Below are 27,128 nucleotides of genomic sequence, written 5' to 3'. Positions count from 1 at the left end.
CTTAACTTTCTTACGGAAATATTTACGACAGCAGTTTCCGCTACAGTAACAGTCTCATATACAAAATTTCACGGGTCGAGAATTTGCGTTGCAAATGTGTAGAAACAAAATCTTATGAATATAACAGTGTCCAAAAAATTTTCGCCGGCATTGTGATACATTCACGCATTTACACACATTTCATAACTCTTAAAGTACGATTCTTGGTTTCCAACATCCTTTTCCACAAGTCAGAGTCCCTAACCACTATTCATTACTCCTTACCTTATTACACATATATATATTCGTCGACACGTCAATCTTGCGACGACACTTCAATATTTCATCATAATAAATACATAGCATAATCAAATTCCTCATATAGCATCAGCTTATTGATCATAAACATACTGCAACAGCATAATACACATAGTCATCGTAATAATAACATCATAACACCTCAGTCAACTCTCAAAATCGTCGTAGCTTCCCCCAATGATTTCAAAACCTAAAAAAATTCCCTGCTCATGTCAAAAGTGTCATTTGCCTCAAACGTACTTTAAAAATCGTGATCCCATACCAAATATATCATCCAAACCTCTCATAATATCACAATGGGTCTGAAAAAATATGAACAGTTCACATAGTACAGACAAAATACAATTTCGTAAGTGTGAAGTTATCCAACGGTGTAATTACGTAAACATCTGTCACTGCCGTAGTAAAAAAGTTTGTCTCTCTCAGTTAAATGATCAGATAGCTATGTAATTTATGTGTTAGAGGAATATGGTACCGATGTGTAAAGTTGTATAAGCAAATACCATATTAGCTAGGGCTCCTTGTGCTTGCCAAACACATGATACACAAAGTAAGCGTGTACCCCCCTGAGGATTAATGTAATTATACCCGCAGGTGTTACAGATTACAAGAGTGGAATGAAATGTATTACGGAAAACTTTTGTATCATTGTACTTCAAATATCTTTAAAAATAAATGATTTAAGTACAAAATTAATCACTCAAATACGTGTCCTGTAGCGCTAAATGTGCGTCTTGCTGTAAGATAATCTCTGTGGAAGTGTCATAGTTATTGTCCTCTGAAAGCTTAGTTCTGCAGAAGTCAATGTACTTACCTCATGATAAACAAAAGTGAAATGCTTTGCGTATAGATATCTTAGTAATTACACTTATTGTTATGATGAAGAAATTACTGTGCTGTAACGTATTGTTGTGCTGTCTCATTGTAGCTATACCGCAAAAGTTACTACTAAAACATGTTTTACTTTCCAGAATAATACAGAAAAACTGTGCAGATATGAAACAGAAACACCGCAAAAGCGACATTGTAAATTGTCACTCATTAGTAGCGTTGTGATAAAATCGTGTAGCTGTCACATAAACTAACCACTGTCTTATCTGGTATCTCACAGAAAGTACCTTAAATCCAGAATGTATTTTCAAGTAAACTAAAATGTTGCATTAAAATCTCATTAGCAGTACCAGTACATGTTCTAAATATGTCAGCCTTATAGTCGTTACGTAATCGTGCAACTAACAAGCAATAATGTACACACACAATAACACTGTGTCGTCTGTTCACTATAACAATGCACTCGTAAATACTGTCTAAATATGTTCCCTGATTCTAGACTGGATAGTTAACTTGAAAACATTGTTGCATGCTAACAGTTTCTCAGTGTGAGAAATTGTACTAGTAGCGTGAAGTGAAAAATTTTATAGCAAAGACTAAGTTAAAAAGCAGATTATCTTTCAATAAACGGTTTTACATGTGAAATGTGGTGTAAACCTTTACTCTTGCTAGTACGCAGAGTTTCAACTTCAACGCAATTATCATGTGGTATACGTCGGATTCTGTAAGGTCCATTGTAAACTAGAAAGAATTTGTGACTCAAGTGTTTCTTCTTATGTGACAACGAATGAGCTTTAATGAGAACTTTCTGACCAATATATAATTTCTTTGCATTTGCTTTACCGAGTAATTTTCTCCTTTTGTCTGCTGCAGATTTTATATTTTTAAGAGCCAAATCAATTATGTCTTTGTGTCGAAGTTTACGTGTATTCGGGAAAGGTACAAGCTCTCTGATTCTGTTCGGTGGTTCTTCATTCTTCAGTACAAGAGTAGGTGGTAAAGCAGTGGAGTCATGAGGCATTTCATTCAGCACGTTTTGAAATAAGTGTAAATATCTGTCCCAATGCTGATGCTTTCTGTGACAATAAAGTCTGCAAAGCTTATTGATTTCTTTCATAATCCGTTCGGAGGGGTTACAATGTGGTGAATACAATGAAATAAAAACAGGTTTGATTTTATGATTCCAAAGCATGCGTGACCAAACAGCAGATCTGAATTGCGGTCCGTTATCTGAAACGACTTTAGCAACGTGGCCAACTTCACGTAAGAAATTTTTAACAAAGGCGTTGGATACAGACCGTCCAGTGGCTTTACGTAACGGAGTGAAAGAAATAAATTTTGAAGTAAGTTCAACAGCGACTAGAACGTACGAAAATCCATTCGATGTTCTGACAAGGGGTCCCAAGAGATCAACAGCAGCAAATTCTTTTAATTTAGAAGGAATAATAGGAAACAACGGAGCACGATGTGAGATAGTAGATGGTTTCGCCTTTTGACAAAGTTTACAAATAGACAAGACTCTTCAAATTCGATTTTCCATATTGTTAAAATAACAAGTCTTTCGAAGAATATGATAACATTTTCGTGGGCCAAAATGTGCGTAGCTGAAATGAATGTACCAAATGAGCTTATTAACAAAATCGTCTGGAATGCAAAGTACCCATAGATTGTCATCAACAGTGCAGCGTTTGAAGAGTATGTTGTTTCTAACCAGGTAATAATGCCGAATCTGAGTGTGTGTCTTTTCATGCCATTTACTTTTGATGTCTTTCCAAATCGGATCTTTATCTTGTTCATGAGCAATGTCCTTTAAAGATGTGGTGATGAAGTTTTCAAAGGCGACTTTCTGAATGTAAAGAATACTGAAATTTTTCTCAATGTTGCCTTCTGTGTTACTTTTCTCAAGCCCAGCCGGTGCGCGTGACAGCGCGTCCGCAACAATGTTCTCCTTGCCGGGAATGTAGACTATTGTGAAGCGGAATTCTTGCAGAAACAATGCCCAAAGTTTTAACCTGTCATGATTTAATTTTGAAGACATAATAAATTGTAATGCACGATGATCACTGTATACTTTTACGTGCTTCCCAGAAAGAAAGAAACGGAATTTGTTAAATGCCCAAACGATAGCTAAAGCTTCTAATTCAGTAACGGAATAATTTTTTTCAGATTTTGTTAGCACCCGGCTAGCAAAAGCAATGGTTTTCTGAACAGTAATGTCATATTCTATGGCTTCTTGAAATAAATGGGCACCAGGACCGACTTTAGAAGAATCCGTGCTAAGGTAGAAATCTTGTGACAGATCTGGATGAGCTAGTATTGGCGCGTGAAGTAACGCTTCTTTCAAAGAATTGAATTCCAACTGTGCTTGTTCGTCCCAGTTCCAAATAGTATTTTTTCCAGTGAGAGAACAAAGTTTTGGTGTAACAAGAATTTGCATATTCAGAAAACGACGGTAAAAATTTATGAGACCTAGAAAACTGCGGACTTGTCTTTTTGTGGATGGAACTGGAATGGCTCTGATTGCTTCTAAATTTTCAGGATCCGGCTGAATGCCTTCAGAAGAAATAATATGTCCCAAAAACTTCACCTTTGTCCTACCGAATTCAGACTTTTCCAAGTTAACTGTAATTCCAGATTCTGCAAAAATATGTAACACGCTGTTGAGGATGCGATTGTGTTGTTCCCATGAGGCTTCTGCTATCAGAATATCGTCCACATATAAGGTGATGTGACGTTTTAAGAACTCAGGTAATATGGAATTTAGCCCGTGAATGAATGCTGCTGAAGAAATGTTCAAACCAAAAGGAAGTTTCCGAAACTGATAACAAACGCCGAAACAAAGAAAAACTGTGTATTTTCTACATTCTGGATGAAGTTCAATCTGATAAAAGCTGGATCTGAGATCAATGGAAGACAACACTTTTACACCATTAAAATTTTGAAGTAGTTCTTCCATCGTCTGCGGCCTGTCTGTTTCAGGAATAATGATAGTATTGATTTGTCTCGAATCTAAGACAAGCCTGATCGATCCATTTTTCTTCTCAACAACATGTAACGGATTGTTCTATGAGCTTACTGCAGGCTCAATAGTGCCCTCGTCAAGCATAGATTGTATTTCTGTTCTAACACGGTCCCTATAATTTACTGGAATTACGTATGGTTTAACATAAAATTTAGTATGCTCACGAACACGAAATTGGTATTGAAATCCCTTCATTGTTCCTGTTTTGTGAGTAAAAACTGTGGAATGTGCTTGTAAAATCTCAAAAAGGTTCTGCCTATCAGTGTCATTACAATTCTCAATTGTTTGAATTTTATTCTGAATTAACTCATTATTTTTAAATATGCCGTCGATATCATCCCTGTCAGTACGTGCAGAGTGATTGTTAGTGTTTAGTTCCGTAGAAAATTCCGAACTGTTGTCTAACAGAAAGTAAAGCCGATTAATTTCCTCGTCATGGTTTGAGAGCCAGTCTTCAAATTTCAAAGCTAATGACTTACCTTCTTCCTCTAAACTTATTTCAGCATCGTGAAAGCTTAAGATTGCATTGTATTCATTCAAAAAGTCTACTCCCAGTATAATTTCCATCGACAATAATGGAACAATAAGAAAGTTCATAGAGAAGCTGTGGCTTTGACAAAAGAATTCTAAGTTGGTTTGTTTTCGTACATCTACACTTTTTACAAAGATTGTGCCTTGTAATTTAATCTTACGTAACGGAAGTGTGGGGCAATCGTTCGATTTGTTGCACTTGCTAAAAGCTGTTTCACTAATTACTGAAATGGGACTGCCAGAGTCAAGTGCTGCCGTAAATTTTACGTCATTTACAGTAATGTGAATCACAGGATATGCAATGTTATTAAGTTTTACGTCGTGTTCCTGGAGTAAGATGTCCCTAATGTCTTCCATTTTTACGTAATTACTAGCTACGGCAGCTGCATCGTCAGTTTCATAAGTACGTTTTGTGGCTGCCAGCGGTGTGAGTCATTGCCTATTGTCTCTTTGTTGGCACGCGTCGTTATTGGGATTTGGAGACCTAACTTCCACAAATTCACCGTGACGAGAGGGCCCTGCTCTGTTTAAATCCCGCCAGTTCTGATGCAGTTCAGGTCTGTCGTTACGATCATATCGTCTGTCGTCATGTCGGTAATTTCTGTAATTAATTTCTTGTCGGTCACGTGGTGGAGAACTTCTCCCTGAGTCATAACTGCGCGGAGGACCGTTGTGTCTGAAGTTATTCTGTCTCCTGTGATAATAATTGTTTTGGTTCCCATATTGTCTGTTTCTGTGGTTGTCTCTGTCACATTCATTACTATGGAAATGCGATCTTTCTCTGTAATTATTACTACTCTGCCAACGGTTGTCATACGGGTCATGTCTGTTTTGGTTATGATTTGCGTTGTAAAAATAGCCTTGTCGTGTCCAGTTATTATTTTTGTCATCGCGGAATTGTGACAGATGTGACCTGTAATTGTTGTGCTCCTGTTTTCGAGTTCCACGATTGTCAGTGTCAATTTCCAGTTCTTGTAACAGTCCCTGAAAAGCTTCAATGTCGTCTTTGCAACGTCCTGCTAAAATAATATGTCGGAAATGTTCAGGCAGTTTGATTCAGCAAATGCAGATGAGTTCTGAGGGGCTGTATGGGTTTGAAAGATACTGATTCTTATCCAACATGTCTTCAAAATATTTCATAAGACTGGAAAATTCAGATTGTTCCAAACGTTTCATCATTATGATGCTATGTTTTACTCGGTCTTGTGTAGCTTGAGACCAATACGCTGAGAGGAAGGCATGATAAAATTCTCCTTCACTGTGACAATCGTGAATGACCGATCGCATTCTTACAGCTGGTTCATTCTCCAAGTAGCCACACATAAATTCTAACCTGTGCTCCAATGACCAGTTGGGAGGAAAACAATGAGATAATTGATAAAGCCATGCTTGTAGATGAATGTCGTTGTCAGAATTCTTAAATGTTTTGAATTTACGTGTAGTAATGAACAGCTTATAGTCGAAATCATCGTGTCGGCGTGTCGCACATCGCTCATTGTTACTTCGTTTCAGCGGTTCCATCTCAAAATCCAATGCGCCTTGCCAATTTCTTTCATAATTTCCGAAGTGTCCTTTGTTATTATTTTGTGGTTGTTCCGTATTTCTATGTCCCTTTTCTCGTACTGGAGCGCGAGTGTCCTCTGAAATATGTAATTCTTGTATTACCTGCGTCAACTGATCTTGTACTTCCCGGATTTCTCTTTTTTACTGCATATTGATTTGATTTTGATTTTGTTTGAATTTTCTAATTTGTTCATACTCTTCTGTGTCAGTGAAGGCTACGGGTCTTGTGTCATTCAGATCATCATCTACCTTTGTAGATAAGTTAGTGACCTGATCCGAAAGTTCGGCTACTTTCTCCGATAGTGAACACATTTCCTCAGTGTGTTTTTCTGAACCAAGTTTCAGAGTGTCCATTTGTGTTGAAATCGAATCTACTGTGTCCTTTAAGTTTTCCTGAGTTTTTGCAAGTTGCGCAACCGAATCGGTAGATGCAACTGAGTCAATTTTAGCCCACAAGGTCTCATGATTTTCATGAACAATGGTTTGCAGTTCTTTTATGGCTGCTTCGTGATTCTGTAATGCATTTTCATGCCGCGAAAAAATAGGTTGGAAATGCTCACAAATTTGTGTTTTTACGTCATTACAGACTTTTTGACATTTCGATTCAATTTTATGTAACTCAGTAGTTAAATCTTCACGTGTTTGTTCAAGTGTGGTGTCTAACTTCCGAAGATTTTGTTCCATTGTGTCTAACTGTTGCTGTGTTTGTTTCTGGTGTTGTTCCATTGTGTCTAACTTTTGAACCCTTTGTCCCATTTGTCTCTGATTTTGTTCCATTTGTTGCATTAATTGCAATAATAATGTATTAGTGTCTGGAATCTGTTTCTCTATGCTTTTTGGCAGTGCATTTTCATCGGCAACATTCACATTTTGACAAGCAGAAAATGTGTCTTAACTCATTTGAGAAAACGGTGAGGACTCAAAACCCAAGTCTACAGTATTTGCAATATTGTGTTCTGTCATTTCGGATTCCTGAGGCGAGCTGTTGCCGACCGATCGATCGATAATGCTTCCTTGTTCACTACCTGTTTCACTGTCTACACCATTATTTGCCGCCCGCTCCATTTCCCTATGCACAATTACCAAATTACTACTTCGAATGTCTGTAAATTCACTACACAGTGGTGCTGATAAGCTACACTCGTCGTCACTATTATTTCTCAGTTTACTTTGAAGCCTAGTGTTACGTTTTTCACACGCCATTATTGTCACAATATTTCACATGATAACACAGAAAAGCACAATTTGAAGAGCAAAAATAAGATAACACATTAACATAGCACTGAAAATAATATGTAGTTAATTGCAAGCGCAGCTGCGAAATACTTGGTGCAAATCTACATGCATGCCACAACTGTTTTACTGTACAACAATGAAAGACTGCAACTACAAAGGAGATTCTCTCTACAATTACGAACTAGCAATAAACAATAGCTACACTAATTACACAAACTACAAGAAAAAATCAGAAGATTCCAGGTTCGAATCCTGGCAGGGTCGCCATATGAAACGTCCCCTTTTAAACAATTATACATCACTGTGCTTAAACTGACACACAATATTTTTTAGCGCAACGCAATCTGACTTTCAGAAATCCCTACAAAGGAATGGCCCTGACTAACATTAACCTGTACCTTTCTCAAATCACTTACCTCACAAAAATCTTCGTTACTCAAGCTACTGCAATAAAGCGAGCGCCACTACTACCAGCTAAATAAAAGATTCAAACTACAGAAGGCACTAACTACTGATAGGCATAGTTAGCAATTGAAAGATGTTAATAGAGAATAAACAATGTATTTACCTTAACAGTCATAATATATATAGTAGTTCATGACATCCAGTGTTACAAATTTCAAAACTCCGCTATCTCTCTCCCCACATCCACCACTGCTGGCGGCTCACCTCCAACTGCGCAATGCTACGCGCTGTTAACATTCAGCTGCCCAACACTACAACGGCAGACAACAATGCAAACTAGCCACAGACTGCACACAGCACAGCCAGTGATTTTCATACAGAGCGCTACGTGGCGGTACCAATAAGAAAATCTAAACAGCCTGCTTACAGTACGTACGCCACTATTTTGTCCATCATTGCTTTGCAGTCTAGTCATGAGAATCAAGTGGAGCGTGTGGAAGAAACGATAAAGCAGTGAAAATATATGGAATGGAAAAAGCGAGCACATCAGAGTCAGCTTTACCACAAAATGACGAACTTAATATTGTCCAACAGTGTCAAGAAAATTCGAATAAGCAGACGGGAAGAAGTGATATGGGACAAATTGAATAAATTCGAAAAGGAACCCACGAACGGGACATGACAAATGGTTCAAATGGCTCTGAGCACTATGGGACTTCACTTCTCAGGTCATCAGTCCCCTAGAACTTAGAACTACTTAAAGCTAACTAACCTAAGGTCATCACACACATCCATGCCCGAGGCAGGATTCGAACCTGCGACCGTAGCGGTCGCGCAGTTCTAGACTGTAGCGCCTAGAACCGCTCGGCCACTCCGGCCGGCGGGGCATGACAGCTGCCCTTGATGAAGAAGTAAGGGAGTCCTCGATAACTGTGGAAAAGGAGGAAGAAATCGCAGAAAGTACGAGGGAGGAACAAATGATTAAGAGACGAATAAGTTACTGAGAAATTGGAGGAAACGCAGGTGCGGCTGTAAATCAGTCTGCGGGCTGTGAAATGAAGGAGCCTCCTGTGACTAGCGACGCAGAAAACAACGTAGTGATACAGTCTAGATGGTCGACGTTACTGGTCGCTACCAGGAGAAGAACCAGCAGGCAACAAACAGCATCATCACAAAAACAAGGAAAGATACTGACACTCCAGATGCTAGTAAAAAGAAATATAAGGCTGAAAAAAATGATCGAGTGGACGTATGAGGCAAACTACTGTACTATATTACGGTGGCTGTGTTTTTACGATATACTCTGCAATGTTCTTCGGACACACGTGCATGTCTGAAGGAAGAGGCACTGCTGCGATCGATAGCTGTATGAAACACAAGAAATGGACTCGCGATTGAGCATATCATCAGAATCCAGCTGACAATGAAAATCTGTATCAGATCGGGTTTAACTGCTTCAGCGATCCGAGCACGGCTCCAGGACCGGGCCGAACTCCCACACAGCACAGTGTGTCAACGGCCTGCCGGCCGTAGTGGCCAAGCGGTTCTAGGCGCTTCAGTCCGGAACTGCGCTGCTGCTACGGTCGCAGGTTCGAATCCTGCCTCGGGCATGGATGTGTGTGGTGTCCTTAGGTTAGTTAGGTTTAAGTAGTTCTAAGTTCTAGGGGACTGATGACCTCAGTTGTTGTCCCATAATGCTTACAGCCATTTGAACCATTTGTCTACGTCCCGCACCGAACAGCTGCTGTGATTCTCGCACAAGGAAACACTTATGATTAATGTCGCGGCGTTGTCTCGGCATGCAATACTACACTGAAACGGCAAAGAAACTGGTATAGGCATGCGTATTAAAATACAGAGATATGTAAACAGTTACAATACGGCGCTGCGGTCGACAACGCCTGTGTACGACAACAAGTGTCTGGCGGCGTTGTTAGATGGGTTACTGCTGCTAAAAAGGCAAGTTATCAAGTTTAAGTGAGTTTGAACGTGCTGTTATAGTCGGCGCACGAGCGATGGAACACATCATCTCCGAGGCAGCGATGAAGTGGAGATTTTCCCGTACGACCACTTCACAAGTGTACCGTGAATATCAGGAATCCGGTAAAACATCAATTCTCAGACATAGTTGCAACCCGAAAAAGATCCTACAAGAACGGGACCAACGACGAAAGAAGAGGATCGTTCAAAGTGACAGAAGTGCAACCCTTCCTCAGATTGCTGCAGATTTCAATAATGAGCCATCAACAAGTGCATGCGTGTGAAACAATCTACGAAACATCATCGATATGGGCTTCCGAAGGCCCACTCGTGTACCCTTGATGACTGCACGACACAAATCTTAACGCCTCTCCTGGGCTCCTCAACACAGTCATTGGACTGTTGACGTCTGGAAACATATTGCCCGGTCGGACGAGTCTCGTTTCAAATTGTATTGAGCGGATGGACGTGTACCGGTATGGAGACAACCTCATGAATCCATGGACCCTGCATGTCAACAGGGGACTGTTCAAGTTGTTGGAGGCTCTGTAAAGATGTGGGGCTTCTGCAGTTGGAGTGATATGGGACCCCTGATACGTCTATATATTACTGACAGGTGACACGTACATAAGCATCCTGTCGGATCACCTGCATTCATTCATGTCCATTGTGCATTCCGACAGACTTGGGCATTTCAAGCAGGACAATACAACACCCCACATGTCCAGAATTGCTACAGAGTGGCTCCAGGAACACCATTCTGACTTTTAAACACTTCCACCGACCACCAAACTCCCAAGACATGAACATTACTGAGCATATCTGGGATGCCTTCAACGTGCTGTTCAGAAGAGATCTCTACCCCCTTGCACTCTTACGGATTTATGGACAGCCCTGCAGGAGTCATGGTGTCAGTTCTCTCCAGCACTACTTCAGTCATTAGTCGAGTCCGTGCCACGTCGTGTTGCGGAAATTCTGTGTGCTCCAGGGGACTCTGCACTATATTAGGCAGTTGTACCAGTTTCTTTGGCTTTTCAGTGTATATTGCAGTGTCTATATTTTTACGATGTACTCTTCAATGTCCTTCAAACTTCATGCATGCTTAAGTCTCTCCCTGAGCTGGATCACGGCAATTATGCAAGCACAGGACGTAGACATACGGTGACATATGTATGTTCAGGTCGGGCCTGGAGGCGTGCTCAGATGGCGGAGGCGTTTAGTGCGATCGCTCACGTAAAGCTGGAAATTCTGGTCCATGTACCGGTCCGGTACAGATTTTCATTATCACTATTACGTAATGTTGCTGGAGACTGATCATATTTGCAACTACGAATACATCTATTGTTTAAGTCAAAGTTGCCTATGCACACGAGTATGAGGACGTGGGACAAATAAGTGGAATTCAGAAAGACGGATCTTGGGTAGACGAACCTCCCGTCTCAATGGGAGATTTCTAATTCTTCTTTTCCAAATGTATCTCAAACAAGCAAGGATTTAATGGAGCAGACCTATATCATTACCATAATAAGTGTAAATTAACTAACGAGTAAATTTAAAATATCATTACCCGCTGTTCATCTTTACTGTTGTGCTGTGGATACTGTACTCTTACAAGAAATTTGTACAGAGGAAATCCACGTGATAGGCTACGAATGTGGTTGACTGTCGCCAGGACTGGCTGTACCCCAACACGTATATTAGTGAGAGAAGAAATTTCGTTTTCGGAAATAGAATGTTTGGATTCAGGCTATGGATTATCTGGACATCTCTTTGACTTCTTTTTGACACATCTTCTAGGTTAGGTAACGAAACAGAGACAGTAACATTTTTCAGACTGTTGGTTGGATGGTTTGGAGGAGGGGACCAATCAGCGAAGTCATCGGTCCCATCGGGTTAGTGAAGGGAGGGGAAGAAAATCGGCCGTGCCCACTTTAAGATGGTAGTAGAATACTTGTTGCGTAAGAATCCGCAGAAAATTGTCTCAGACGGTGATATCAACTGCGTATTAAATGTTATTCATCAACATCCAAACTTCAAAATTTCTGCGGAACTAAACATGCTCACTGAAAATCTTGGATTCCATGAATCATGGAATCTACAAAATGCTTCTGCACTGACTTACAACTACGTAACGAATACATCAACGAGCAGGTTGGATAGATCATACACAGATGGAATAAGAATCGCAGCACCAAGAAGGAGTTTTGCGAGATAAATGGAAGTTGGTAAGCATGTTTCTACATTTAAAAGATGACGCCTATTGAAATTTGACGCCAGTCGTATAAGAGTGACGCTAGTGGCGCCACTATGAGGAGGCTTCAGACTGACTTTAAATACGTGGTGTAGCGGTCAAGGGCGTGGTCAAGAATCCCTGTAAGTCAACGACGACACCATTATCAACAGCTCACTGAGTTCGAACGAGATCGTGTAATAAGGCTAAGAGAAACTGAACGTTACTTCTGCGATATTACTGAAAGCCTTGACATGATTGTAGGTACTGTACATTACTGGTGGCAGCCGTGTTCACTGGAAGGTACAATAGCAAGATGACAGGCCGCGTAGCGCTACCGTGAGGGAAGACTATCGTGTTCGGAGTATGGCTGTGCTGCATCGTACTGCGACTGCAGCACAGTGACAAAGAACTGTTACAAATCGGTTCCTTCAAGGCCGGCTTCGAGCCAGACGCCCTGTAGGACGCATTCCACTGACCCCAAACCACCGCCGTTTGCGTCTTCAGTGGTGTCATGTGAGAGCTCATTGAAGAGAGGGGTGGAGGTCGTCTTTTTTTCTAATGAAGGCCGGTTCTGCCTAATTGTCATCGATGGCCGTGTTTTGGTTAGGAGGAGGCCAGGTGAGCACCTGCAATCGACCTCTCTGCGGCCCACATACACTGGACGTACACCTGGGGTTATGGTCGGGCCGGCCGGAGTGGCCGTGCGGTTCTAGGCGCTACAGTCTGGAGCCGAGCGACCGCTACGGTCGCAGGTTCGAATCCTGCCTGGTTAGGTTAGGTGAGTGTTGTTTAACGTCCCGTCGACAACGAGGTCATTAGAGACGGAGCACAAGCTCGGGTTAGGGAAGGATGGGGAAGGAAATCGGCCGTGCCCTTTCAAAGGAACCATCCCGGCATTTGCCTGAAACGATTTAGGGAAACCACGGAAAACCCAAATCAGGATGGCTGGAGACGGGATTGAACCGTCGTCCTCCCGAATGCGAGTCCAGTGTGCTAACCACTGCGCCACCTCGCTCGGTAATCCTGCCTCGGGCATGGATGTGTGTGATGTCCTTAGGTTAGTTAAGTTTAATTAGTTCGAAGTTCTAAAGACTGATGACTTCAGAAGTTGTCGCATAGTGCTCAGAGCCATTTGAACCATTTGTTATGGTCGGGGGTGCGATTTAGTATGACAGCAGGAGCACTCTCGTCCTTATCCCACGCACCCTGCCTGCAAATTTGTACGTCAGTCTGGTGATTCAACCTCTTTTGCTACCATTCATGAACAGCTTTCCAGGGGATGTTTTCCCACAGGATAACGCTAGCCCACATGCCGCTATTCTAACCCAAGATGCTCTACAGTGTGTCGTCATGTTGCCCCAACCTGCTCGATCACTAGATCTGCGTCCAATCGAACACGTATGCGACATCATCGATCGATAAATCCAGCGTCATCCACAATCAGCATTAACCGTCTTTGTACTGACCGACCATGTGCAACAGGCATGGTACTCCTTCCCAAAAACTGACAACCGTCACACATACAACAGAATGCACGCAAGTTTGTATGCTTGATTTCAACATTTTCGCAATTACACTCGTTATTAACATACCAGTGAGACGCCCAGGTTAATCCGCAGGACAGGACAGGGAGTTTAAATTGTGGAAAGGGGCCAAAATAAGGGGTTGTCAGCCACACTCGAACATACAACTTTATTATTTGATCAAACATTACAAGAGCCCCCCAATTTTTTTCAAACACACAGTTTTAATCCTTGGCACTTAATTACCGGCTGAAAGCCACTTTAATTTAAAAACAGCTGAAGGCCAATAACTTAAAACGCAAGCATAATCAGAATTTTAAAAGGCAAGCCTTATCTTGCAGCAGTTCTTTATTTAGGATGAAGGCCCAAAGAATCTGAGATTTTCAGAGCAAACAGTTTGAATTCAAAATCGGCTGAAAGCCCAACACTTAAGGCTAAACAACATTATTTTTTTTAAAAAAGGAAGACCATACGTAAAACAGTTCTTAATTAGGCAAAACTCAACCAAAACAGAAATTTAAAAGGCAAAGTCTTATCTTAAAACGGTTCTTTAGTTAGGCTGAAGGCTCAAAGAATCATCCACTTCAAGAGCAAACAAGTTAAATTCAAATCGACTGGAGGTGTAACTCTCAAAACTCCATAACATTAATTTTTTTAAATACCAAAGGCCTTACGCGAAACAGTTATTTAATTTAGGCTGAAGGCCTTACGACCAAAACAACTCAAACTCAAAATCGGCTGAAGGCCCAACACTTAAAATTCAACAACATTAACACCTGTAAAATGCCAAAGTCTTATGTGAAACAGTTTTTTAGATTAGGCTGAAGGCCTAAAGAATCTTACGCCGTAAAGGCAAAACAACCTTAATTTTTTTTTAAATCGGCTAGAAGCCATGCAATTACAAACAACAAAAACAAATTAAAAAAAGGCAGTACACCCAAGGGCACTCAGATGTTCGAGGGTCGGCGTGGAATTCAAACACTAACGTTCGCTTAGGTGAGACAGGCAGTCAAGCCAACCATTTACGATCCGACGAAAACCCAACCGACCGACGGTCAGCGGACCCACCGTCAAGATAACTTCCACTTCACCCGACCAGGGCACAACAGGGAGTTCAACGGAACAATGTAGAAGATATTGGCGCCCACAATGAGTCATACATTGAGCTGTCAAACTACACACACTGCTGGACAGCAACAACACGATGAGGAAACTACACTGACAGAAATTTATGTCAACGGCCAGGGCAGGTAACTGGAACGTTAACGGCCACAAGGCAGAAGATTCCGTTGGTGCACTTCAATTCAAATAACCAAATACAGTGAAACTCCACCGGAGGGTGGCTAGAATTTTCCAACTTGAAAACCACGTTGTTGCTCGCAGGAATATCCCACAGCCGACAACGAACTCCAAACGACACAATGTGAACAGTCTTGACTTGCTGGTAGATTAAATCAAAACTTAACTTTCGTTCCAGGGTCCGTGAGCCACGGACCTCGTAGCAGTGCGAACAGCCCCACACACTCCGACACTGCATAGAGACCGCCAGCGGCCCCGGGCAGACTACGTCCCGCGGAGAATTCCTCACTTCTCCACACCAACTGCCCGACTGGTCGCACACAGGCCTGGTCAAAGATAGTCCAAGGTGCGAATATCGATACACACTGCTGCTGCCACCCGCGGAAGGAGAGGATAACAGCATAATCGCGATAACCGTGGGAGACTAAACACAGAATCGCAACGAAGGTAAAATCCAGCGCATATCATGAGTCAGCCACGGCTCAACCAGCATTTCATATTTGCAATGGCTAATCTCGTGCTTACATAAACCTGTGATGTTAGAAAGTTTGTCACTTAAATATGTTACCTAGACAACTTTATTCGCGAAATTTCATTACTCTATGTTACTTGTTTGTTGACGTTTCGAGTTTTTTTCCGTCAGCGTATGTGACAGGGCCATTAAAAACAAAAGTAGAAAATTCTGGAGCAGCATCTCTCGCCTTATGTGATCATTGCTGTTACATGTCGTATATCACGATGCCACCACAACAAATTAAACGTGAGAAGGTATTTGGAAGCTGAATGTCAATATCCTCTTGGACGGAGGATTAGGACACGAATTTTATGGCGTATGGTGGATTTGTACAGAGCATGTGCAAAAATATCCTAATGCTCTGGACTGGTGACTGGTGGGTAAAACCGGCAAAATCAAGTATTAGGAAGTTTTTAATACCCTTTTCAAGCTGCAAAAGGAGAGAATAAGAAGACACTTCTACGATTAATGGCTCTGTGCCTTTTCTAGTAGACGTACAGACATAGTGTGTGATAGACGAAGTATTAATAAGGGTAAAACTAAAATTGTATGTATCAAATTATAACAGCTGGCTAGTGTGAAAGTAAGAGGCAAGGCCATCAACGGAGTCAATCAAGGTCAAACATCTTTTAAGACGCAACAAAAGGAAGAATAAACATATAGTAAAAGAAATGCAGACGGAGGAAGGCAGTATGGTAACAGATAAGAAAGATAATCTACAAGTTCATAAATACTTTCAAAAGCTCTATGGATAGGATGTTACAGGTGGTAAAGTGGTAAAGAACCTTATCATATTTGGAGATATGTAACAAATAAGTATGATGGGGAATATAATAGGTCGCTATACTGCCCCTTCACAGAGGAAGAAATTCTTTAACAAATAAGACAAGCAGCAGAAGGGAAGGCTCAGATGGAATAGCCGCTGAGTTTTATACGAAATTTTGGGAGAAGTGGAAACAGAATTTCTGTGATGTTGTGAACTGTATTTGGACACACGACAGTATTCCGAGATTCTAAAGACGGACTAGACGTGCTCGTTCCAAAAGAGGCGAAGGATAACATTTATCAATGTTCCGGCTCCTCTCCCTTTTGAACAATGACTATAAGATATTAAATAGAGCATTGAAGATTAGATCGAAACATCCGATGAAGAAAATCATGTCAGACAATCAGACAAGCGCTGTTACAGGCAGATATTTAGTGCAGGCCGAAACTGATTATAAAAACGTGATAGTGGCAACGTCAGCAACAAAAGCGACTACAGCCAAATTATCAACTAACTTCTCAAAAGCGTTTGACAGAATAAGTCACAAGCTCCTTTACAGTGTAATGGTCGCAAAAGGATTTAGTCAAGAATTGGTAAACATCATTTAAAGACTATACAGTTCTTCAAGTTTGAGAATTGTGATAAATGGTCAGTTGACGAATTTTATACACATTAATCGACACGTAAAGCAAGCATGTCCCTTATCCATGATGATGTTCGCAATAGCACTGGATCCCTATTAGTTAACAGTAGAACACCTAGTTTCACCATTACATGTCTTTGGTGTAAATTTTACATGTAAAGCTTATGCTGACGATATCGGAATAGCAGTAAAGGATGAAGAAGACCTGACGAAAGCTATGAAAGTACTCGATACTTACAGCACAGCATTACGTGCTAAAGTTAGTATCCACAAGGCCGAAGAGTCTTTTGTTAGAAACAGGTATAAGATTAGCCAACAAGCAAGGATTACAAGAGAGAGAAGGCCCTTCAAATACTACATATAGATATGTACACCAACCATCAAACAATGGTTGCAAGTAATTTGAGAAAGATGTTTGGAGTTGTTAGAGGGAAACTGAAAGAAGATGCCCACAGAGACCTTCCAATGCTCCAAAAAATAAAGGTTGATAGTATACGAAATTTTGGGTGAAGATAAATGTGGTATGTGGCACAGATAATACCAATTGTGAAACTAATATCAAATTGGCTGAAATCTAGAATAGGATAGTTCCTTTGGTGGTATGATATCTTAAAGGTTAAAAATCTCAACTTTCGCTTTACCGTAGAGTGAAGGAGGATTGGCACTGTGAGATATGCAAAGGCGACGTGATACATTGCTTTTGTATAGATAGGGGAAGGAAGCAAAAGCATTAACGAATGGTTTAATAACTGAAATTTGGAAACAGAAGCGATCACCAAGCGTGAGGCCACCAGTCAATATATCTGACATCACTCACATCTTGTTCTGGTTTATGTTATCTTAAACAGATACAGTTACTGGGTGCCTGTCCACTCGTCTAATATTGCTTGCCTAGGAAGCTGTTTGTTTCGGATAGCTAGATGACATACAAGCAAATCTTATTAATGGAGCTTATTACAGTAAATTGAATTGACAATACTTAACTTTGCCTTTTTACAAATAGGTGTCGTAAGCAATTGACGACATGCAAATAATCAATATCCTTTGATATAACCAATTTCCATGCAAGCAATTAGAGTAGATTACAAGTCACGGCTGTTCTTCTAGTGTGGCTCTTGCAGTGTGGCTGAGGCTAACTGGAGCGGCGCTTGTATTCTCTTCGCATGGGTGCCACTCCTGTCGTGGTGTCGTCCCAGCCTTCTCCACAGTTACGTTCCAGGCCGACGTGTCAGCCCATTACGTTACGTCGGGGCAGTTACATACTGGTCCGGATAATGGTGTCGTCCCAGCCAGCGTTCTGTTGGCTGACGTCGTCTCACAGCCTTCTCTGCAGTTACGTTCCACGCCGACGTGTCGGCCCGTTATGTTACGCCGGGGCAGTTACATACTGGTCCGGACAATGGTGTCGTCCCAGCCAGCATTCTGTTGGCTGACGTCATTTCACAGCCTTCTCTGCAGTTACGTTCCAGGTCGACGTGTCGGCCCGTTATGTTACGCCGGGGCAGTTACATACTGGTCCGGACAATGGTGTCGTCCCCGCCAGCGTTCTGTTGGCTGACGTTATTTCACAGCCTTCTCTGCAGTTACGTTCCAGGCCGACGTATCGGCCCGTTATGTTACGCCGGGGCAGTTACATCCTGGTCCGGATAAGGCACAAAACTTGGATAAAATCTGTGGAAGTGTGCAAGGCAATGTTCCATAAATCCGAAGTGAACAAGACGGAAAGAAAATTTACTGACAGCAATATGGGCAAACATATACAAAAAACATTTAATGCTTCAAGTGCAGTGAACGTGATATCGAGAAGTGAATGATAAAATGTCAACAAATGAAAAGCTTAACTCAGTTAAACTATGTTGAATTGACAATTGTTCGTACTGTTCGGAAAAATCTGAAGCATGGATTTCGGTACATCAAATACGAGCAGGTACACCTATGGACAGATACTGAACATCCTTCAGTGAGTAGAGCACACCAAAGCATATACAAATAACGGAAGTTTTGAAACCAGAGAAAAAGCACATCAGCCAATAAGATAAACTGCTATACTATGGCTGATGGAATACTTTGTTCACGTCATTCTAAGCGAAAGTGACGGAGAACTGAAGAGTTTTCTTAATTTTCTAAGAATAATAGGGCAGATAATAACAGGATTTAAGAATTACAAAGGCACATATCAAAGGTACATGCAAGCTACCTTACAATAAATACCTTACTAAATAAGACTGAAAAGATCATTCTTTTCCCTTTCCACGTATTCTTTTTATTTGTCCATCTATTTTTTTCTTTAATCAAGGAGAAGCAATTTACTTTCTTTATGTGAGCAATATTTATATACACGTACAATTGTAAATGATAATATTACGCCAAGAAAAGAAACCGACATCCATAAGGAGAAAAAAGAACTTAGTTAGCCGGCCGAGGTGGCCGTGCGGTTCTAGGCGCTTCAGTCTGGAACCGCGTGACCGTTACGGTCGGAGGTTCAAATCCTGCCTCGGGCGTGGATTTGTGTGATGTCCTTAGGTTAGTTAGGTTTAAGTAGTTCTAAGTTATAGGGGACTGATGACCACAGATGTTAAGTCCCATAGTGCTCAGAGCCATTTGAACCATTTGAACTTAGTTATGAGGCTGACGTAAGAAGAAAAAATTCACTGTCATGGCTGGATAAACCACACCGAAGAAGGCGAAATTGGTGGGCGTAAGGAGGGGCTCTAGGGGAGGATGAAGGTCCCTAAAAAAATAAAGAATGGTTAGCGCCGCTTCCTTAGGCGCGGAAGGATCTGGGTTCGTTTCCTGGTACCTCCAGCAGGTCTGGTACGAGGTCTACATAGATTTTGTAAGGTCAAATGAGGAGGTGCTTGAATAAAGACGTAGCTGCATCATCAGGATTCATCTACTGTCAATAACGGCTGGAGGACTGGCGACATGTTAATCACATGTCTCATGATCATAGACAGCTCTCATACTGCCTTGCAGGCAGCAATAGGCAAGTCGAAACAGGCGTAAGGTCTAATGCGTAAGCGGTGTTTACAATTTACAGTGTTATTTACGTGTTGGAAGTCATATTGACATACGACAGAGACCTTTTAGTGCTCAATATTCTTTTTTTTGTCAGGCAATTTATCTAACCAAAATTACAGACAAATTCACACTCCTAACATACAATGGCTGTGTTCCTTACGGTGACGAATCATCTTCCCTATTCGCACTAATATTATTTAAGTCATTTATGTGGTAAAGGTCCGACGGTTTGAAGAGGAACATGATAATACCTAACACCCTAGAGCATTTTATCTGCAGCTGCCGACGAATTCATTATTAATTGGCCAATGTTTTATACTTAAAAGCGCTCGAAAATCTTCAAATTCGATTTTTCGACTGATTCTGAGAATAGCATCGTACTAGGAAATTGATGTCCACGCACTGAGCTTTATATCCTGTAGCTATGAATAAAATTGGAGCTGGCCAATCCGCAAGGTCTCCTCGTAAGACTGCGTTTAGCGAATGTTTGGGATAATATTATATTCCTCGCTACGTAGGACGTAGTTTAGCCCTAGAACACTAAAGAGGGGAAAACTTTACATTGCTACTAAAGTCATAAATTGTAATACTCCAAATAATTTGCCTTGCCGCAGTGGTAACACCGGTTCCTGTAGGATCACCGAAGTGAAGCGCTGTCTGGCTGGGTTAGCACGTGGTCCGTCGAGCGCTGCTGCAGGAGCTGAGAAGTAGCGCTCGTAAACCGTGGTGTGCCCCTCTGTATCAGCAGCCAGCGACGCCAGCGGGCTGAAGATGAATCGGCGGCCGGTCTGTACCGTTGGCCCTTCATGACATTTTCAGGTGGAGCTAGAGACGTCATAATTTATAGGTTATGCTTTAGTCAGTTGCCATTATTAGATATGCAGTGGTGTGTTACATACCAGATTAAGTACAAAAGTCCTGTTTTATAACCTACTGCAATTCTAAATCTTACGAGGGTTTAGTAATCTAGGGTTAATGATGGATAGAGAGTGTGCATGTTGTATACGGACTCGAGAGGAATTGGACACTGTCCTAACACAGGTGAAAGCTGCATTGGTCGTTGTTGACAGGCTTCAGACAACTACACTGTGGTGCGGTGGTGTTGATGCTCTTGGGACGAAATCTGTGTCACTTCTGGTACACGTAACGTCGCCTGGTATCCCTGATGTAGCAGTCTCTGCTGGAGATGCTCGTTCTGCGCAGCCACATTCACTTAAGAAGTTAGATTTCTTCGAAAATTTTCAACAATCGATTTTTATGGCTTAAAATGCTCTCATGGATGTCTACTATATCGTAGTGTTCATCCCAAGTTCGCCAGAAACTCCATTATCGATTTGTCAAAAAACGTCTCTAAAAGCCACTGACAGGCGGAAAAAATAGTCGACGGGTAATTTCAGCGGCGGCCTAACAGGAATCATGGAAATTAATAACGTGCTCGAACTTGAGATAGGACCTGTCTCTTACAGCGTCTGCACAAAACCGGACGGAAAACTACCCAGCGAGCAAAGCAGTGAATGTCAGAAGCTACCAAAGAGGCCCGCACGATCGTCTGATGGAGGAGGACCTCGTAATGGGTTTGGAAGGATTGCTGTTTCGCTTGGGTCCTTCTGTCTAGCAGTATGTCTAACTTAACTAAAAAATAGAACCCAAAATTTAAACTCGTTTTTCTCGAAACCGTATTCTTCAAATTGGTGGGAAACATAACTTGAGAATTGTACATACGATAGTGATCGGAATTTGATCCCGGCATTTTAAATTGAAGACTCTGTCTGCGTACATAACCGTTTTGTGATATCTCCGAAAGTCTATTTTCGTTGCACGCTGTTGTCACAACTTTGTGGACGAAGAAAATGCCATTTATTTCAACCCTTCACCATTTTATTAGAACTTAATATTTTTCAGTTTCTTATATATGCTGATACAAAATTGATTGAAAATGACTTGTACAAAATTGTTTTGTTACAGGTCCAGTAGGAAGGCCACAAGAATTCCCGCCAGTGACCAATGTTCCGACAGCAGGGGGTCCTTCAACCTGGTGCAGCGGTTACAGGAAGTCTCCAATATAGACACAAAAATGGTTTCTTAAAATCAAAGGTGCAAGTGCTAAAACTATGGCATTAGTATTACTTCTTATTTTACAGTCATCTTCAGTGTGAGTAGTGTACAGCGACAGAGTCGAGTACTTGTGCGTGAAACGCTGAAGTGGATACTGGCAGCACAGCTCATCATCATCATCATCATCATCATTTAAGACTGATTATGCCTTTCAGCGTTCAGTCTGGAGCATAGCCCCCCTTATACAGTTCCTCCATGATCCCCTATTCAGTGCTAACATTGGTGCCTCTTCTGATATTAAAGCCGGCCGCGGTGGTCTAGCGGTTCTAGGCGCTCAGTCCGGAGCCGCGCGACTGCTACGGTCGCAGGTTCGAATCCTGCCTCGGGCATGGATGTGTGTGATGTCCTTAGGTTAGTTAGGTTTAAGTAGTTCTAAGTTCTAGGGGACTGATGACCATAGATGTTAAGTCCCATAGTGCTCAGAGCCATTTGAACCATTTTCTGATATTAAACCTATTACTTCAAAATCATTCTTAACCGAATCCAGGTACCTTCTCCTCGGTCTGCCCCGACTCCTCCTACCCTCTACTGCTGAATCCATGAGTCTCTTGGGTAACCTTGCTTCTCCCATGCGTGTAACATGACCCCACCATCTAAGCCTGTTCGCCCTGACTGCTACATCTATAGAGTTCATTCCCAGTTTTTCTTTGATTTCCTCATTGTGGACACCCTCCTGCCACTGTTCCCATCTACTAGTACCTGCAATCATCCTAGCTACTTTCATATCCGTAACCTCAACCTTGTTGATAAGGTAACCTGAATCCACCCAGTTTTCGCTCCCATACAATAAAGTTGGTCGAAAGATTGAACGGTGCACAGATAACTTAGTCTTGGTACTGACTTCCTTCTTGCAAAAGAGAGTAGATCGTAGCTGAGCGCTCACTGCATTAGCTTTGCTACACCTCGCTTCCAGTTCTTTCACTATGTTGCCATCCTGTGAGAATACGCATCCTAAGTACTTGAAACCGTCCACCTGTTCTAACTTTGTTCCTCCCATTTGGCACTCAATCCGTTTATATTTCTTTCCCACTGACATTACTTTCGTTTTGGAGATGCTAATCTTCATACCATAGTCCTTACATTTCTGATCTAGCTCTGAAATATTACTTTGCAAACTTTCAATCGAATCTGCCATCACAACTAAGTCATCCGCATATGCAAGACTGCTTATTTTGTGTTCACATATCTTAATCTCACCCAGCCAGTCTATTGTTTTCAACATATGATCCATAAATAATATGAACAATAGTGGAGACAGATTGCAGCCTTGTCTTACCCCTGAAACTACTCTGAACCACGAACTCAATTTACCATCAACTCTAACTGCTGCCTGACTATTCATGTAAAGACCTTTAATTGCTTGCAAAAGTTTGCCTCCTATTCCATAATCTTGTAGAACAGACAATAACTTCCTCCTAGGAACCCGGTCATATGCCTTTTCTAGATCTATAAAGCATAGATACAATTCCCTGTTCCACTCATAACACTTCTCCATTATTTGCCGTAAGCTAAAGATCTGGTCCTGACAACCTCTAAGAGGCCTAAACCCACACTGATTTTCATCCAATTGGTCCTCAACTAATACTCGCACTTTCCATTCAACAATACCTGCGAAGATTTTACCCACAACGCTGATTAAAGAGATACCTCTGTAGTTGTTACAATCTTTTCTGTTTCCATGTTTAAAGATTGGTGTGATTACTGCTTTTGTCCAGTCTGATGGAAACTGTCCCGACTCCCAGGCCATTTCAATTATCCTGTGTAGCCATTTAAGACCTGACATTCCACTGTATTTGATGAGTTCCGACTTAATTTCATCCACCCCAGCCGCTTTATTGCACTGCAATCTATTGACCATTTTTTCCACTTCCTCAAATGTGATCCTATTTCCATCATCATTCCTATCCCATTCTACCTCGCAGCTGTGTGCATTAAAAGCAGGTTTCACGATGTAACCATTGCTGGAAGACCATGAACCAGCACGTGATGTCTCGTCTGTTCAGACTTTTCAAAAGTAGCGGGTAACAGCACGGTGTGTTTGCTCTCACTGTGAGCTCCAACTTTAGGCGTTTGGTGGAACCTCATAAGGAAATAACAGGCAGTCTACAAAAAAGGGCAGCTCCCACTCGGAATTCTTGCAGGAGGTCTCGTCCGAGATGAGGAGGCTCTGCTGGAGAGCACTGGGTCCACGTGGCTGCAAATCGTCATTTGGGTTCTGAAGCCATTCTGCAATTCTACAGGCGGGTGGCTCCACTGGCGAAGACAGGTATCGCGCTTTGTGGAATCTGAGCTAGAGTTTTGCGTCATGGTTTCCGCAACCGAGGGCGGCCCTCCCGTGGACTCTTAATCCAGAGGCTGAGACGAATCAGAGACGATCTTGGATGCCGATTTCACGATCGCCGCTATCGGGTGGAGAATTGTAGGGACCCTCTCTATAGTTCAAGGGTGTACTACACACAGGAAGCGGCTACTAGGGTAGTAGAGTGAGTGTGACATGCGCATTTACGTTTTTAAGAATAGTGAATCTCGCAATAGGCCTCAAATTACGTTCTGGTGTCAGAGAAGGTGGAATATCAGACCCATTACACAGATTATATTGGCCATGGCAGACCGAAGAAAGGATATGTTATTACGTTACTGCTGGAGCGCCAACGACCTTGGCGCAGTGACAACACCGGTTCCCGTCAGATTACCGAGTTAAGCGCCGGCTAGACCTCGGATGGGTCGCCATCCGGGTCTTCCGCGTGCTGTTGGCAAGCGGGATGCACTCAACCACTGTGAGGCCAATTGAGGAGCTACTTGACTGAGAAGTAGCGGCACCGATTCCGAAAGCTGACAACGGCCGGGAGAGCGGTGTGCTGATCACGTGCCCCTCCGTATCCACATGTGATGAGGCCTCAGGGCTGAGGATGACACGGCGACAGGCCTTCAAGGCCTGTTCGTAACGTGTTTGTTTTTTAACAGCGGGAGTGTCCATCGGCAGGTAATAATTTCCCACATAGTAGAAAGTTGGATGACATCAGATGTTAATAGCAATTAAATTCTAAATTCCGGCTTATATGTATATCATAAATATAGCCTGGACGCTGGTGTAGAAGCGTGTTTCTAGGCGTTAATAATGCGATAACATTTTGTGATTCGAGACGTACTCAGCTCTCTTCTCACACACTGCCTCTTTGTCTAAACGCGCTTAACTGAGTGCTGGCTGAATTTTAAAATTTATTGGTTTTGTATGTGTCTTGGGGATGGCAACACCTGTCGCCTTTTCCTGTTATTTTTCTGCTAACTTCCTATAAGTTGATTAAATTGCGGGCAGGATTATAGCTGTGCGAAATGAATAAACGTCCTTAACAAAAACTACGTTCTGTTCAGTTACTAAAAAGTTTTATTGAACCCTTGCTTCTTACTAAATTGCAAAGACAGACTGATTCGCGAGCTCGATCAAGAATGCACTAATTCTTGCTCACCACACTGCAAACAAAAAATCAATTATGAATAACTTTTCAAAGTTCACAAACCTATGCTGAAAATCGACAAGTCTTTAAGCATGAAGCAGCGGTTGAGAATTAAAGTCCCGAACCCGTATAAAATGTTTCCGTTAACCATAACTAAATTCCACAACGCAGTTGTCGAAAACTTCTCAAAGTTCACTAATTCCTGGAGAAAATCTATAAATCTCTGGATTTGTCGCCCCAAAAGTTTTAAACACTTAGGTGGCGACTAACACGCTGTTCATCAGCGCACGTCTTCACTTACTTATATTTCAAAGCGAAGTTGCAGAGGCCAACATACCCGCTTTCCACAAATAGCGTAGATATGTCGTTGAAAATACAAACTTACACAGTATTGTACAGTCGTGGACAAAACGAGCGAGACCCCTCGCCTTTTCGTTATGCTGATCCGCACGGCTTTAAAGTCTGCTACACAGCATAACCGGCAAGGCGACGAAGTGCTACCAACATACTATGCACAGGCGTGAAATTGACAAACTATCTGAACTTTTTTAGGCTGTTTTCAATAATTTGTAAGACTATATTAATGCTGATTAGTGTGTTAAATACAACACGTAAATATAAGACAGAATGAAGGAAGAAACGCTAATTGGTATGAACTGTACCAATAAAAATGAATTTCAACTTATCGAGATAACATAACTGTTTTAGTAAGACAAAGAACGCCGGATCGTTACGAATTAGCAAAATATTACCCGCTTTCGGCCGCGAAACGGTCTGTGTCAACGTTCAGACCAGTCCTACTGGATTACCGTTGCTGACCTACCATGAAAGTGTGCAAATTTAGCAATGCGTGAAGATTCATAACGAAATTCAGTTAAAAATCATTCAGTGCCACACTTAAGTCAAATCCATTATTGACAGAAGCGGAAAAAGTAGGCAGTAACATGTATGAAATTCTACAAGAGTGTCATATTGACATGCACAGGGCGGCAGTACAGAATAAAGGTAGCGATAAAAAGTATTGAGGGCGCGAGAATTTCTTAAAATTGCTTTACTGATATTCTACCTGCCTCCATCGAGATTAGAACCGAAAACAAACCAGACCTTCCTTTCACTACGCTAGCAGACAACCCAGGCAAACAGCCCTCTATTATTACCCCAGACATGAATAAGCCGGCAATTTCGCAATGAAAATGGTAAAATGATCTACAGATTCTGTTCCATAGAGCTTTCTGGGCTCAAAAACATGAATTTTCTTCCTTTATGTCACCGCTTATGTGATAATCATTCGGGATGTTTATCGAAATAACAAAATACTCTTATTAGAGGGTAAATTTAGTGGGATAATTCTGCACCACCTCAGGAAATAAACGGCTACATAGCTGCCAAACATATTCTACACTGTTTCGAATTCTCCACTAGACTCGCCACAGCCAGAAAACGTTCATTAGTCTAAGTGTTTCTTAAGCTAGCTAGCAATGGGAATGTTGGCACTTCTAAAACGCGGTAGCATTAATACTGGGATGTGAACTACCACGTGTATAGGCAAATGGATTCTATTTGCATTCCTGTAAACGTGATTTGGATCGAAAGCGTAGCTACGATTAATATGCTGATGTGTCGACTGCAACTAGAACATTTCGAATAAAGAGTAGGGGGTGTTATTTATGCAGCCCTCATCTTCAGTATCTGTA

Source organism: Schistocerca cancellata, chromosome 4 (genome assembly GCF_023864275.1).
Source record: "Schistocerca cancellata isolate TAMUIC-IGC-003103 chromosome 4, iqSchCanc2.1, whole genome shotgun sequence".
NCBI classification, from domain to species: Eukaryota; Metazoa; Arthropoda; class Insecta; order Orthoptera; family Acrididae; genus Schistocerca; species Schistocerca cancellata.
Note: the sequence above shows the minus strand (reverse complement) of the source record.